The sequence below is a fragment of the Alligator sinensis genome, unplaced genomic scaffold (assembly GCF_000455745.1).
Source record: "Alligator sinensis unplaced genomic scaffold, ASM45574v1 scaffold514_1, whole genome shotgun sequence".
NCBI classification, from domain to species: domain Eukaryota; kingdom Metazoa; phylum Chordata; order Crocodylia; family Alligatoridae; genus Alligator; species Alligator sinensis.
Genome location: NW_005842385.1, coordinates 972,770 through 985,264, shown reverse-complemented (window position 1 = coordinate 985,264; position 12,495 = coordinate 972,770). Strand labels below are relative to the sequence as shown.

The 12,495-nt window shown below is 43.1% G+C and overlaps 1 protein-coding gene across 4 annotated transcripts in view; it reads left to right on the top strand.

The window, feature by feature from the left end:
* The first annotated feature begins 6 nt into the window (after positions 1-6).
* The window catches only part of RNF152 (ring finger protein 152), a 62,400-nt gene continuing 49,911 nt past the window's right edge, over positions 7-12,495 (top strand). For 2 of the 4 annotated variants that reach the window (XM_006029530.3, XM_025211013.1), the window contains exon 1: positions 7-403. The gene's annotated coding sequence lies outside the window, so the exon portion shown is untranslated. Of the gene's footprint in view, positions 404-3,046; positions 3,450-12,495 lie in introns of those variants that run through there. The other 2 variants (XR_003095434.1, XM_025211015.1) reach the window with 2 other exon arrangements.

Genomic DNA, 12,495 nt, shown 5'->3' with positions numbered 1-12,495 from the left:
GGGGGGGGGGGGGACTCAGTCTAGGCTGATCGACCGCTTGGTCTCCATTCCCCGCTTTGGTCCTCTGGAGCATTGGGAGCAGCTCCCCCCTCCCAGTGTCTCCAGCCTTAAAAAAATAAAAAGGAGACTTTTTCGATGTCATCATTTGCCGCTGTGTCTAACCCTTGCTGCATGCACTTCACTGCAGGCAGAACAAAGCTCTGTCACAATTGTGCGGCTTCCTGCCTGTCGCCTCCTGCCCGCCCGCCAGTCCCCGCTGGCTCGGGGCACGGCCATGTGTGAGGACTGCCCGGGACTCCGGCTGGGTGATGATGCCTGTGCTTGTGAGGGGAGGTATGCTGAGCGTCTGAGCCCGTTAGGGGAACAGGAAGAAAAGAAAAAGAAAAAAAAACAAAAAACCTAGGTGACTTTTTAAAGCCTGATCTTTTCTTTCTGCCCCCCCCCCCCCCCCCCCCCCCCCTGATGCTAGTTAGAAGAGAAAATATCCTGTAATCCTGTATCTGCTGCTGAGTTGAGAGCAGAGCACCCTGATGGCTTTATCTTTTTTTAGGCAGCAGGCGCACAGGAAGGGTTAGACAGATGTCTGCCCATAGTAGCTGAATTTGACTTTGTTGTTGTGGCATAAGAGACTATCTGGAGAGAGCATTGCAAAAGTGTGTGTGGGGGGATCTATGTGATTTCCAAATGTTGCTACCCGCTGTTGCCGAAGTGCTTTGTTTCAGCATGCAGTGCTGTGGAGTGACTTTGTTTGGACCCGGTGCACTGCTCACCTCTCCTTAATTCAAATGGTGGACTTGCTTAACACCCGAGGGGGGATATGCATGTGATATGTTGCTCTTGCAGGAGGGGTGGGTTTTTTGAGGGTGCGTTGAATACGTGTGTGGAAAAAAGAGAACAAAGAAGGCAGGTTTTGACAAGGTCCCATGAATGCAACTATGAAACACTGTATTTCATGAGCTCCTTGTTTCTCAGTATGTCTTCATCTTCCTCCTTCTCTGAAAAATTGGTCCAGGATTTTCTACCCCTCTTCAAACAAATAGTCCGTGTCTGACTGAAATTTCCTCAGACTTTCTGATCACTTATAAGGCCACTGAAAAACGTTACCTTGTGACTTAAGCTATACATGAAGGTCTTTCTTTCAACCGTTATGTGTCTAGGTTAAAGTCGGAGGCCTTTTGGAAATGCCCATTGAGACCAATTATAATGGAGAATGCATGGGACAATAGGAAGAAAAATCTCTCTTCCGCTCTTGAAAATGCTGTTCGTGGCATTGTAATTGTGTGAGATTGGATTTGCTTTTCTCAATGAATGAAAAGTAAAAGGAACCATGGCTGGGGATTGCAGAGTTCTATCAATTTGGTATTATTGCTATTCATAGTATTGGGAGGTTGTCAGGCCATAGATATACGGTGAAAATTCATCCTCCTGGTGCGCTTACCTTTTCTGACATTAACATTTAAGAACCTGGAGAAGATAGTGCTGTTGTTTATCTGTAACACCTATCAGCTGTCAAAGGTGATGTTTGTAGAGCTTGCAAGAGCGTAAGGGTGAAACAAACTGATGGGAGGCTTTGAGTGTCTCTATTTTATACCAAAAAAAAGTTGTTTAGGCTATACTTGATAGAAGTGTGGGAGGCAAGTCCCATAGTCTCCCTGGGATTATTGGCCAGTGCCTTGGAATGCCCATTTTAAATATTCTTAATGGCATCAGGATAATAAATATTATTTCAATGTTTATATAGCCGTGTGTAAATCATGTATGTAAATACAGTAACACAAAACAAGTGGTTAATCATTAAAAGGTGTCATGAGTTTCCAGACTAAGTATGGAAGTGGCAGAGCCAAGAGACTCTGCATTCTAATCTTGGCTCTGACACTGGATCTCTTGTGTGACCAACTTTGCTGGCTTCTCTGTGCTTGCTTCCTCCTGCTTGATCCTGGAAGTGCTTTTCCCCTAGAATCCACAGAGAAATCACAGGGAGTTTGCTTTGGCAGGGAAATTGCAAGCAGAATGTTGTTAAAACCTATAACTGTGCGTGCTTCAGCCCATACTTGACTACCTCGGTCGGTAGTCCTGTTGAGATCAAGGAAAATTGTACCTGTGTAAAACTGAACTCGCACAAGTGTTTTCATGGTCAAGATTGTTCACTGCAAGGCTCTTGGGACACGGACTGTTTCTTCTATATTAGCACAGTGCTTAGCCCAGGAAGGCCTTGGTACTGATTTGAAGTCTTAAGACACTAAGGCAAGAAATCGTAGTAAGTGCTTGAAGGACTGGGTCTTCCATCTGGAGCATGGGGATAACAATATTGTAATAAGGACCAATTAACTAATGGGGAAATGCTTCATAAGTGACTTGAGAACTTAAGTTCCACTTTACATTGGGCCCTAAGTACCTGGGTGCCAAAATCTCACTTGAAGTCAATGGGTCCCATGTGACTTGGGCTCCTACCTAAGTTTCGGCAGCATTTGTGTTAAGAACCAACGTACCGAAGTTGCTTCAAAGATGTCAGGTCACAATGAACATGAGATTTATTAGGTGCAACTCTGCTGAAGCCCATGGGAGCTACTGACACTTTTGAAAAAGTGCCTGCCTATTTGGGCACCTAACTGTAGGACACTTATTTATTTATTTATTTTTTTAGAGTCTGATTCTCATTACCCAGGAAAGGTCTTTATGTAAATGTATTTAGCAGCCAGTTCTGTGATCTTTATATAAATATATTTAGCAGCTCATTCTGTAACTCATCCATATATTGCCCAGCACTTATTCAGGCAAATAGTTCCGCTGATTTCAATACGGTTACTTCCCCGAATAAATCCCTGAATAAACTTGAGTTTGGTTTCTTTGGTGGACAACACAGAGGGTCTATTTAAAAAAAAAAAAAAAAAAAGAGATCCCAGCGGACTTCAAATTCTCTCCTGTTTTTAAGTTCAGTATGTAACTGCTGCTTATAAGAGTGGCTTAGAGGCTAGGATCTGAGCTGGACTTTAGAACAGATCCCCTACAGAAATCCTACAGCTGTTTTTTTTTAATTGCTCCATAGTTATCTGCCTGCTTTTGCTGATACCGTTTTCTGCACAAACAGCTCTTCTACTACTTAGTTCTCTGAAGAAGCAGAAGAAGCCTTCAGAAATGCTACAGCTCTGTTGCACAGTTGGTCAAAATAAACAGCATTGAAGAAAACTCTCCTAGCTTTCATCTTTCTGAGTTAATTATGCAGGATCTAGCAAAGTTCTCAGCAGATTCCCATCCCCGTTCAAATGTGCATTACTCGAAACTGCAGCAGAGTTGACCCTGCTTTCAAAGGCACCTGCCTGCTGCACAGCACTGAATTCTAGTAGCAACACTTCTAAGGGGTGGACACTCTATTAGGGAGACAGGTAGGTAGTTTGATTGCAGGCCTAAATGTTCCCAAAATGGCTAGCGAGAATTAGTGGAAGTCTTCCTTGTCCTCACTGAGTGCTTCCTGACAGATTTAGAGTCATGTCTCTGTGGAGTCCCTGAAGTAACAGATATTGGGCCAGCTGGCATGGCCTAGAACAGAAATGGTTCCATAAATCCTGACCAGGAAACAGCAGAGGGGGCGAAAAAAAGAGGCTGAAGTTTCTGGGATGAGATCAGCCTTCTGACTGGAACTTCTGAGGAACTGACAATAATAAAAATAATTAATTACAGAGGGATGGTAGCAGCTTCCATGGCTGAGGTGGATTTGCAATACTTAGCCCTGACATGACACTTTACTTCAAAGCACTTTTCAAATGTAAATGAATTTGTCATCTCTCCCTTCCTGCCACAAAAATATCTGAGGAGAAATCAGAGAGGTATAAAAGGAACTGAAAAGCATGTTGCCTGGTGCAGAGATCTCACTGGGGAAGAGTTTGGTAGGGAGTTCCTTCCTGAGAAATAATTACAAGACCGGACATCTTCATCAACCAGTTGGAAGACAATCCCAGTTTAACCTTTTTTTTGTTTTTTTTCTTAAATTGAGTTAAATTGCCTGATATGTTACTGAAAGGTGTAAGACAAGCTGTTTCGCACAGAGCCTGCTTTCTTTGTGCCTACAAGATCCTGAGGCCCCAACAAAGAGAAGTGTTGGGCATGTACAACCTGGGTTAGATTTGTGCAAAGGCTGCTCTTGTGTGCACTGGTGCTTTGTGCATGTCACTTTGTACATGCACGTGGGTCTTTACAAATGTTGTCGTCCCCATTGATTTCAGTGATGTCCACGGCAATTTTGATTGCACTGGGAAATGGGTTTCGGCTCCAAATGTTTTTCCAAAGTGGCCGTGTGAGAGAATAGAGTCTTTAATTATTTTTTTTTTCCAGCATTACCTTTGGCAAGGCCTACATTGAGACCCTTTGCTCATGTGGTTCTGTCAGTGAGGGATGAGATTTTTTGGCATCACTTTTATACTGCCAAGAGCTCTAGTATAGATCCAGCAACACTGACATAGAAGTGCTTTTGCTGCTTTTGTTTATTTTGCTTGGAACTGATATAAACAACATGAGGAAAAGAGTATTTTTTTCTTTCCTGAGCTAAGCTGTGTTTTCACTAAATGGTTGGCTGATATAACTTCTACTAGTGTAGACCTGGCCTTAGGCTAAACTAGAAGTGAATGATTCTTTGAGGCACAGAAGTAGGAATAAATGTGGTGGGACTCTAGAGACGAGCCTGGGGTATACAACCACACTCTTTGTCTTTGCTTGATCTGCACAGGGTACAGTCTGTTACAGCTCCCCGATCCAGAGCCTGGCTCTTCAGACCCACACACATAGCTCTGGAGCACCTTAGTTCCATATACGTTCCACTAGGCAACTGTCACCGAAGGGAAATCTGCATTTCAGACACCTGTGTGCCACTATGGGTGTGACAGACACCATCTTGACACTAGGGAGCCAGAGACTTCTAGATAGGAGGTATCAAACTCATCAGACCCCCAAGGCCAAGTGAGGGGCACAGAGCCAGTCAACAAGCCATACCAGGTCCTCAGATTGGTGCCATCTGCAGCATGTGCCTCAGGTCCAGTACCACAAAACACGTGGTGTGTGTATGCCAGACAGCCTGAACACACTGCATGGAGCACTCAGGGCCAGGGCTGGCTCGTGCTGCATGTGGGATCAGTCTGTGGACCCAATATATGGTCCGTGGTCCGGCCTCATGCCCCTCATTTGGCTTTGGAGCCTGATGAGTGATACCTCTCCTCTAGAAGTGTCTGGCTGCCTTGTGCCAAGATGTCTTGTCACACACATGGTGGCACACACGTAGCATGTTACGCCAGTCTAGGGTGCAGTGCAGGTAGTGTGTGGGTTCAGTCTGAGACCTGCAAGCAGCTCTGGTCCATAGGCTTGACACCGCTGTTCTAGAGCAAAGAGTGCAAGGATTTATAGCTGGGACTAAGAAGCCATGTGTCAGGGCCCTAACAGGCAGTCCAGCCAGTTGCCTAGTTGGCCAAAACTGCATGAGGCTATAAATCAGCTCGCCACGGCTGGAGCTTCTTGAGTGGCTTCTGGGGCAAGCAGCCTCCCCATTTAAGTCTGCCTGTGGCCGCAGACTCCAGGCCAGCCAACAGTGCTGTCTGAAGGTCTGCCGTAGTGAGCCTCTCTGAATCCCATGTTCTCTGGTTACTGGGCTTCTTGTCTTGCTAGACTCTGCCTCTGGACTCTGGCTTTTTGGGAACTCCTCTGGGCTTTGATAATTCAGTCTGACTCCTGATCCTTGACTTGGCTGGTGATTTGGACTCCTCCTCTGGATCCTGTGCTTCTCCAGTGGCCTAACCTCTAGGCCAGACTCTGTGACCTGGTCCTTACACCACGTTCTCTGGCTGAGGCTGTAAGAGAACTGCTTTGTTTTGTGGCTTGGGCACAGACAAGGTAGCATGATACACAAGCATGTGACCCACTGGTCAATGTGTGCATAGCGTTTAGGAAACGTTTTTGTGGGAAGTGGAATAACTGTTTGTTTAGTTCCCTTTCTTGTAGTGTGCTAACACATGCCATTGCTTCTGTGATAGTATATTCCTATTTTATAGACAAGAGATACAGAATTGCCACAGTGGATCAGACTGGTTGTTCTTTACAGTCCTTTTTCTAACAATGGCTATTACCAGGTACCTCTGAGGAGACTGCAGGAAATGTAGAAGCAGAAATGAATTTGAACTCTTGCTTTTTTTGCTCGTTACTGTTTTAAATTTAACTCTGGATGTTCTTCTTATTCAAGTTGTAAAAGTCTGATGCCAAAACAGCAAGCAGCACAGCGCTCTGATTAAGTGAGGCTATTCTGTAATTGAACTTAGAAGGTATTGTTGAATGGTGGCAAGGTTACAGGGCCTGGAGTGATAGGCAAGATCTGATTGGTTGAAAGGAAGATGATTATAATGATTCTATACCCAGTGGTTGTGGATGTGTTCTGTCATGAAAGGCATGGTGGGAGTTAAGCATCCCTTGCTAGGGGCAAAGGAACTAGTAGCGCTTGGAGACCAAATCTGTGTAGGTAAAATGATTTATTTAAAACAATCCTCTAAACATTGTGTATTGTGTGTATTGAACAGCAACAGTTTTAAAGGATAAAATTCATCTGGTAAATATTGGATCAGATTCTGTCTGCTGCTATCACTGTCTGCAAATAAAGCATAAGTTTGTTGCATTTTCTGCTTTTCTCTGTTGAAGTTGGCCGAGTCCAACTTTGCTAGCTCTGGAGGCTGTAATGACAATTTGCATGAAATCCTAGGCACGGAGATTAATATACTTTGAAAACCAATATGACAATTAGTTTTTCCCTGAAATAAATGCACACAACCGTAACGTTTGCTTGTACTTGTATTTTCCAGGACACACGGCTAGAAATTGTTTGTTTGTTGCTTGAATATACCAATAACAAAAACCTGCAGGCAGTGAGCTTTATCCTGACATTGCAGTTAAAGGAGATATTTCTGTTGAAATGGGTTTATATGCATGGGAGGTAGCATGGTGTGGTGAGTTGAATACAGGCCTGCTTACTGGAGCATCTGTGTTCCATTCCTGTGAGGTCACTTTCTTAGTGGTTGCCGTTTCCATATCTGGAAGAGGAAGATAACTTGCTTCTTTTTTGAGTGTGTGTAATGCCCCACTAAAGGTACTATAACATTGTTACAGTTTCAAAATCTGATTTTTAAACCCACTCTCATTTCACTATGTTCAGTTGTTTCAGTAGGGTTGAGAGGCACCTCAAGGTTTCTCTAGTCCAGGAGAGTCAAACATACAGCCCATGGGCTGCATCCAGCCTGTGCAATTGCTTCATCTAGCTTATTGGGCTACCAGAAGGCTACCACAAGTGAAGGGAGTATGGCCTGCTGCAAAATCTGGGGCCTATGGCCATTGGCAACAGGAAGGTAGGGAGGGCGGTGCTGACACAGTCTTGTCAGCACTACAGCTGCCCTCCCCACTGCCTGTTCTGCCACCAATCCCTTTTATCCCCTCCTGTGCCCACTGGTCCTACCACCCCATGTTCCAGGCTGGATCTGTCCCAGAAGGGAGGCCCACAGTCTGGATCCAGCCTGGGACACAAGGTGAGTTTGATGCACCTGATTTAGTTCAGTCCCCTGTATCCCCAGGATATGCTGTTTATTCCTAAACCAATCCAGATAGATGCTTACTCAGCCTTTTCTTGGGCATCTCCAGTGAAAGAAATTCCATAGCTTCCCTCTGCTGCTTGTTCTGTTGTCCTGTGGTCCTTGCAGTTAGGAGGCTTTCCCTGGGGTTTGATCAAAATCTGCTCTGCTATAGTTTAAACCCATTGCCTCTTGTCCTGTCTTTTGTGGCAAGGGAGAACCATTTTTCTCTTTTTCTTTATGGCATCCATTCAAATACTTAAAAACTGTTATTTGTCCCGTCTTAATCTCCTTTTTTCCAAACTAAGCATACTTCATTCTTTCAGCCTTTCTTCATATGGCTTGCATTCCAACCCCTTTATCATCTTTGTCACTTGCCTCTACACGCTCTCTTATTTTTCTACATCCTTATGAAAATGTGGTGCCCGGAACTGGATACAGTACCCCGGCTGAGGCGTAATCAGGGCTGAATAAATTGACACTGTCATTTGCAGCATGAAATTACATTTGCCTTTTTTGTGGGAAGCTCACATTGCTGACTCATGTTGAGCTGATGATCTACCTAAACTCCTAGATGCTTCTCAGCAGTGCTATTTCCCTTTCTAAATTTTGGGTATTTTTTCCTTCTCCCCACACCTTATATTTGTCTTTGACTTTCATTTTTGTGGTCTGTAGTGCAGTTCTTCAAATTATCAAGATCCCTTTGAATGTTCATCCTGTTTTTCAAAGAGTTTGCAACCCCTTCCAGGTTTGTATTTTCTCCAGACTTGATCAGGATACGCTATTCTAACATTCAGTTCACTTAAAAAAAATAAAATCTTAAACAGTGCTGGATGACCCAGAACAGACCTTTGCAGAACCCTTCTGTCTATCTGCCATTATCCATTAAAAGCTACTCTTTTCCTGTGGTTGTGCAATCAGTAATGCATCCACCTAATGGTGCTTATTTTGCAATTGGCATATAAAAGTAAACTCAAAGAAAAATTAAAATACCTCTCTCCCCATAACAGCGAAAGAAAAAACACAATTCATAGCCATATGCTGTATGTATCAGTTCTTCTGTGCACCATTTGTTCTACATGTTATTAATGCTGAAAAGATGTTGACACATGAATTCATAATTGTTACACTGAAACTACTTAAGAACATAAAATGGCAAAGTCAAGTCATTAAAAGTTAGCATTTGCCAGACATGAGGTTGTCTATATTACCCTAATTCTGCTCCCTTATGAGCATATATATGTAGCATGACTCTATGTGTGTGTGTGTGTGTATGTATGTAAGTATGTATATATATGAGATTGTGTGTAATCCATTATCATACTATTTTTCACACCCATAATTATACTATGTTATATATAAATAGGAAACTTGCACCCATGTAAAATTGAACTCACTATTTTATATATAAAAAATAGTATGTGGTGTGGCTTTCTGTGAACATATACACCCCCCTCTCCACCCCCATCATAGAATCCTGCCCCCCCTATTTCTCTCTCTCTCCTCTGCACTCCAATTTCTGGTCAAGTCCACACCATTCGAGCCCTGTACTAGACAAGTTGTTAATTTCCTTGAGGGGGGGTTTCTGTGGTACTCGGAGGTATCTGAGTGCTTCACAAAACTGTTACCTTCAAAACATCTCTTTGAAAATAGGTTTCTGCATCGTTCCCATCTGATAGCTGAGGAACCAAGATGCAAGGAGGTTAAGGCCAAAATATTCAAGATTTGGGCTGCCCAACCTGAAATTTTTGGGCCTGGTATTGCAGACTGCTTAATGTTATGTAACACTTCATGCATTTAAAACACATCCATTACCGATGTGCAAGTGCTCAGAACTTCTACAGGTCAGGGCCCAGTTATGTCAGATGGGGTTTTCAGAAAATGAGAAATACACAGTTGGTGACCACCTGAGAAAAATGTCTCATAAGCGACTTGCTTAGCAGCACCCAAGGATTATTCTCAGACGAGGCATACACCTAGCTTTTTAAGATGATGTTCAGCTTCCTTAACCGAGAGGCTATCTTTTTTAGTTTTTTTTTCTTGTGTTCTACCTTGACTCGTTTACTACACACCTTCCAAATTCCCCAACTGCAACAGGGTCCTACAGACAACAGACTCCTATGCTACACAGCTGTGATTCTTCCCCAGAGCACCATGTGCTTCATGGTAAAAATAGTATGTGATCACAACTGCAGAATGCCTAGGTGCATGTGCACAAAGGGGCGGATTTAAGGCTATCGGGGAAATCTTCACTCTAGCACTTCTTGACTTTTGATGAGTGCCCGAGTCTGTAACCTTAGCATTCTTTTAGAATAGATGTAGTTTTATGTCATTTCCTGATGGGGCAGGAGGAACTTCCCAGTACTGACCTCTAGCTGGGATCATCAGCAGGGTGCAGCCCTATACACCAAGAGTCACTCCCAGAATCACTGGTAACAGTGGTGGCGCTTTCTGTGGAGCAGTCAGTAGAAGAGGATGACTTCCCCATTAAATCCCATGTTTTGTCCATGGGTTTTGCAGCTATTTGCAGATGACAAATGAAGGCTGAGACAGGAACCCTAGGTTCCATTCCATAACCAGTGTTCTCTGGCTAGTGGTCTCCCTGTACTTTAGTGGCTCTTTCCACCTCTCCCTGGTTTCTGCCCCAATCCTCTCATTTCTTGTTCAGTGCTCCCTCACCCCCTGCCAAAATGGCTTCTGCTCCCTTTTCCAACATCTATCCAACAGCACTTGCCCTAGTTGCTGTTCTTCAGCCCTATCTGCCTCTCACCTAGCATCCTCTGTTGTCTCCTGTCTTCGCCTCCCCCCTTTCTTCTTGCCCTTTGGCTTATGCTACTTCATGCCGAGAAACCCTTTTCTTAGTCTTCTGCATCCCAGTATGATTGCTTCCTCTCTGCTGTTGTGTGTAGCCTGGGGACTTTAAGATCACAGGAGACACAGTCTCCTTGCTTTGTCCCTGTACCAAGTGTCACAGCAGGTGGGAAAGGCTTTTTCAGCCCCTGGAGCCCTAGGGTAGCTGACACTAGGTTATTCTGTGGTAAAAGGCAGAAGTTAGTGTTTAGAACATGCTCACTGCAGACAAAATCTTTTAGACAAGTTAGCTAACAAACTCAAAGAACACATTTTCTCATATTTAATAGAGTTTGTTTGCTCTGTATGGGGGGGGAGGGGGAGAAGAACAAATTTAGGTAGATTTTTGTGGGAACAGTAAAGGGCACTTAGACATTAGGAAGGCCATCTTTCCAAAATCTGAAGTTACTTCTCTAAAGGAAGAGTGGGGCTGCCAAGACTTCTGTGCCAAGTGGTTGTAACAAGTTTTTTTAAAAGAGCAAAAGATATTCCCCCAAAGCACATTCACTAGCATGAATGAACTGTCTTTAGCAAAAACATTAAAAAATCATCATCTTAAGGCAGATATTAATGAATATTTTATTATGAATGGTTCAAGATTAATAGGTATAAACAACTGAAAATAGGGTCTTGTAACTGGAAATGTTGAGCATCCTTAACTAGAGGTGGTATTTCCTGCAGTATGAATAATATGAAAAATCTCACAGCCAGAGCTTGCCTTGCATGGCTTGAAACTAGACATACTGTTGGGGTTGGATGGAATCTGAACTCAAAATCTGGGTCACTGGTTCAAACCACGCTGGCCCAACCCAAAATCTCAAATCCAAGTACCACTGATCTTTGTCTGTTTCAGCATCCAGAGCATCCATTTCTACTAAAATTTTCTGAGTTCCAAGAGTAGATAAATGATCAAACAGACTTAGGCCAAACTTATAAAAATACTTTACAGCTAAAAGATATATTGTGATGTATGATATTGTCTAGAATTTTTGTCCATGTAGTATTTCATGGTCTTGCGTATCTTTTTCCATAGTGGACATATCACCTTAGGGGGCAGAGTGCGTGATTTATATTTGGTTTCTTTGTATAAGAGAGTGAGGCAGATGGGGTACTGAATTTCTTGTTTCATTTTCTGTGTGCATAAAAGGTGATACTTCCACCAATCATGCACAAATCCTATGTTCTGTTGGCTTCCAATTCAATTGCAATCTCTGATGAACTTAATATGGGTCTCTAATGTTTTTATTTGTCAGCCCCTAAATGGAGCAGGGAGTGAGAGAACCAGATATCTCCAAGTCTTATCAAATCAGCATGACAACTGGTTTTCTTTTAATGCTTTGTGGCTTCAAGCATAGAAATGTGCATATGATATTAGATAAAAAATCACTGATATTGAAACAGAGCAGCTTGGCCCATAATGAAATAATTATGATTAGAAAACAAACAAACAAAACCAAACCCTGTTTTCCAACTCAACCTAAGTGGCTGGGTATGTTGGCATACATTAGGACCGTAAATAACAACACATATCAAATATATAATATAATTTTGACTCCCTAGAACAGAATGCCTTGAACATTTATACCTAACAAATTATGTGCATTTATTTAAATAAAGTACTGCAAGTGTTTGAAATGTGTAAATCAGTTTCCTGTGGTGATATAACACCCAAGGCAGTATTTTAGAATCTTGCTTCTGAGGGCCTTGTTACACATTAATTTAAGGTTGCTCCTGTAGATCTTAACCCCTGGATTGCCCACATATTGACACCTGAAATTAGTTTTAAGCACACTTTAGGCAGCTTAAAGTTATGCCACTCTGGGGCAGGTTTATTTCTTATCAGTGTTACCCAGCTCATGTTCTGTTAATGTTTGACCACTCCCTGTAGCTGAGCCGCACAAGTTGCAGTCCTTTAGCATCCCAGGATGCAGTGTCCCCACCCCCACCCTCCTTTTCTGTGTGGACAAACTTTAGACCCCTTGAACTCTGCTACCCAGGGGACAGTTCTGGCACCAAGGCAACTCCCCCTCCTGCTTCTGGGGTGGTGTAACCTTCC